Genomic DNA, 4,143 nt, shown 5'->3' on the forward strand with positions numbered 1-4,143 from the left:
GCTCAAAGTCATGTCTCAGAAAAAAGTGAAAGATGTTTACGGATTATGGTAAAAACAAAGAATGGTATGGGCTATCATTGGTGTTATGTTTTTTTCTTTTTTTTTAAAGATTTAGCTTTTGGCTTTGTGCCTTTGTTGATAGTTACAGTGAAGACAGACAGGAAAGAGAAGAGAGAGAAGGGGGAGACATGCAGCAAAGGTCGCCATGAGCGGGACTCGAACACACGACGCGCCGTCAGGCCAGAGGCCTAAATGTGGCTGCGCCTGGACCACTAGGCCAGAGGGCGCCCCATCATTGGTGTTATATGTTGAGCCAGTAGAGTACGTAATCAATACAATAAGATGGTGAATGACATTTTCTATTGCTTGGGAGAATATAATGTACTTGGATAAGAGGTGACAAAACCTTCAAACAAACAAAAGTGGCAAACAGAGTAAACTGTGTCTTTAACTTAGCATACACGACACACAATTTGAGAGACTTAAAAACTATTACTCAAGTTGCGCACAAGTTCTATTATGAGAAATATGTTACCTTTCTCCCTAAGCGGTTATTTCAGTCGGCATACCTTTCAACGATCTATTGTCACCGGAGTTCTTGTGTAAAGGGTGGTTGTTGGCTTACTGGCCCTGAGGATTTGAGGACTTATCTGCTGCGCGATGTGTAAACTATCATTATGACCATAGGCATACGGGAAACGAACGAGATTGTTTTTTGGTGAGGTTGGCGATGCAAAAACACTCGGCCACAAAAAAAGCCCAGCAATCACCAACAATGAAACATGGCCATTTATTTTAGGCCTGTGATCTACAGCACATTCATTCATCATTGGTCAAAACTATAATTTCCATGTCATCACTCCGAACAAAAGAAAATGCAATGATTCCACAGCCACACACACACCATAGGATTTGTATTAACCTAACACGACTCCCTGTGGAGGGCCTGATTCTCTTTCGCTATACAAGGCAAAAAAGAAAAAAAGGAAAGTAAAAAAAGGCATGATGGGTGGAGTGCCGAGGGAGCGAGAGCAGCGATATTGCTCTGCTTTATAGATGAGCAGCGTTTTCCTCCTCTCCAGATGTCACAGAGTTAAAGTCAGAATGATGGTAAAATCAGGCGACCGCGGACTTCCCAGGCTTCATGGACTTTCAACAACACCTCCCTTTTCTCACTCGTTTGTCTTTACGTTCTTCTACGGAAATGTCCCCCTCTCTCTCTCTCTCTCTCTATCAGCATTCTCACACTTATGTCAGCGTCAACGAGGGGGAAAGCGTTGCGGTGGACAGTCAGCAGGTGCAAACCAAGGCAGCAGTGGTCTATATTATATACCTACAGTCAAGGCTGCTCGGTCTGGGCCAATCACTGGTGCAGCCACACAGACCCAACGTCAACGCAGCACAACACAACACAACACAATCTAGGCGAGAACAGGAGACAGACACCGAGAGTGACAGCATGGCCTTCCGCCAGTCGCCTGATCTGTATCTGATATCCAAATCATGCGGCACTAAATGTGCCGTCTTGCTTGCCGATTGCCGCGGCACTGTAACAAGTGGAACCTGTTAACCTGCCACTTATATACTGCCAGCGCCACTTTGACTGACACGGCCTGTCGTGGACGGAAGAGAATAAAAGAACAAAAGAATAAACTTTACACACAGGAATGAATGTTTAGGTTGTGGGAAAACAATGCTCCCCTAACCCCCCCCCCCCCCCCCCCCCCCCCCCCCCAAGTCCTGCGGTCATATGTTGTATAAAGAAAAGAGGGGAGAAAAAAAGGCAGGTCAAGGGTGGGTCATTCCTCTAGCTACACACATTCGCCCAGATCAAACACATGCGAGCATGTATACGCTTACACACACACATATGCTAATAATAAAAAGCTCCACAGGCGCAGTAACACTTGAAACACTCACTAACAAGCACACATGTGCGTGTGCACACATGCGGCGCGCGTGTGCACGGTCAGACACACACACACACCAGACACACACACACACAAACAACACATGCAGATGATACACAGCGTATAGCCAACCAGTCCTCTTTAACGCGTTCGTAAAAAAGACAGACACAAACAAACGCAAAGCACTGGGAAGGCAAGCAACAAACAAAATGTATGACGGGGATACGATTTACAGTCCTCGCACAGAAAAGCTGTCCAGGTTTATGGAAACCATAAACCATTCTCAATGTGTCCTAAACGCCTTGCGTTCTCAGCCCCCTGTCTTCAATTAAACTCTCAACCCCCCCCGCCCCCCCCCCCCCCCCTGAAAAGAAAAGAAAAAAGAATTGTCTCTACTAGCCCTGTTAAGACCGAGAGAGACAGAGAACAGAGAAAAAGCAGCAAAACTGTGTCTATAGTCTTAACTCAAAAGTTTAGAAGAAGTGCTCAGGAGTTCTTTTCAGAGTTACTCACCGGCTATGGACAGTGCTGCTGGTCTGATAGAGCTGAGATGAAGTACTTGGCAGAGCTGACTGATGAGTGGACCTAGCAAAGGAAAAGGAAAAGAGATTTGTGTACGTTCATCACAGTCCCTCTGACAGCAAAGACAGAGTAGCAGTGAGCAGCTCTCTCTCTCTCTCTCTCCCTCCCTCCCTCCTTCTCTCTCTCGTGCTCTCCCTCCTCCTTTTTCTCGCTCCGTCTCTCTTAAAAATCACTCTTTCACTCCCTCAACACAGGCACACAACAGCAACACTCACCGTCTCGCTCGCTAAGAAATAATTATACTCTCTGATTCATAAAGCCTGCCCTCGTCACGTGACCTAACACTTCAAATATACAGCACATTTTTTCACAAGCCACAAAATGCCTAGAGGGAAGAAAAAGGCCCAGAGAGCTTAAGTTTCTGTTTTTAATTCTCTCTCTCTCTCCCTTATTCGTCTCTCTCTGCGAATTCTCCTTTTCTCTCCCCACCATTTTCTTTCTCAGCTTTTGCGAAGCCCCAGACGCTGCTTTGTATGCTTTTAAAACCCGAGAGCGACGTACTAGCGACCTCATTTACAGGACAAAAGTTAGTGTTTATGGAGCGCATTATGAAAGTAACGTTGGATCTTAGTACATAAAACAGCTCTACAAACACGTTGCATTTTAGGCCTCCCTGTTAAACATGAGGAAACATGGACAACAATCAGAGCGTTGCGTTCAAAGCGAGACAAAAAAAAACTAACCCCAACAGTTCTCTGGACAAAGCACCTGCCAATATTCTGGAAAGAATTATGCAACCTAAAATATTTTCTCCAAACATTCAACAGAATAATAACCGATTCAATCTTGTTTTGAAATCCCTTAAAGTCCTATAGTAAAGCTAACGGTGGCATATAGCATAGCGTGGGGAAGTCCCCAATGAGATGGCAGGGCTCTGTGGCAGGCAGCAGTTTAGGGTGTGCCCCAGAATGTGCCCCCCTCTCTCTCTCGCTCTCTCTCTCCACATGAGATCATAAGTTTCAGATGTGTGTTTGTGTGTTTGTGGTTCTGGGCGTGTGCCTCGCTCTCTGAATGCGATGTTTCTCGAGTTGTTTTGGTTGCAAGGAGCACCCTAAAACCTCAAGGCTGGGGAGGAGAGGGCACACCTCAACGGTACCTCTCTCTCTCTCTCTTAGCCATGAAACCCCTCTCGTGGGGCTTGCCGTCAGCCGTGCACACGTGTGTGTATGTGTGTATGTGTGTGTGTGTGTGTGTGTGTGTGTGTGTGTGTGTGTGTGTGTGTGTGTGGACAGAGTTTACACACAGTTTTTCACTCAGCGGACCACAATGGACGTATTGTAAGCTCTGTGGTTTTTTTGTGTTTTATCCTTTTTGACAGTTACGTACTACAAATATATGTGCATGTACTGTATATCCATTACATATATACATACACACCTATTAGAATACATACATGCAACTTCTCAGTGGGTTATTGCCATCAGGGGGGTTATGGTGTGGGTACTCCCTCTACCTCTCTCTATTGTTTCTGTATTCATGATTGTACTGCATCTCTCTCATTGCATGTGTGAAATATAGGCCCTTTCTCCCTACCTCCCGCTCTCACTTTCCATCTCCCTCCCTCCCTCTCTCGCCCATCACCCACTCTCTCTCTCCCTTGCGCTGATCAAGCCCCGCCCCCTGTCATTTCACCCCAATTACGTGGGCGAAA

The 4,143-nt window shown here is 46.0% G+C and overlaps 1 protein-coding gene across 1 annotated transcript in view; it reads right to left on the reverse strand.

The window, feature by feature from the left end:
- rarga (retinoic acid receptor gamma a) overlaps positions 1 to 2,665 on the reverse strand; it is a 61,477-nt gene extending 58,812 nt beyond the window's left edge. Inside the window, exon 1 of the mRNA XM_080763476.1 lies at positions 2,424 to 2,665. The gene's annotated coding sequence lies outside the window, so the exon portion shown is untranslated. The remainder of the gene's footprint in view (positions 1 to 2,423) is intronic.
- Between the last annotated feature and the right edge of the window lie 1,478 nt (positions 2,666 to 4,143).

The sequence above is a fragment of the Protomyctophum bolini genome (genome assembly GCF_963924005.1).
Source record: "Protomyctophum bolini genome assembly, chromosome: 5".
In the NCBI taxonomy this organism is placed as follows: Eukaryota; Metazoa; Chordata; class Actinopteri; order Myctophiformes; family Myctophidae; genus Protomyctophum; species Protomyctophum bolini.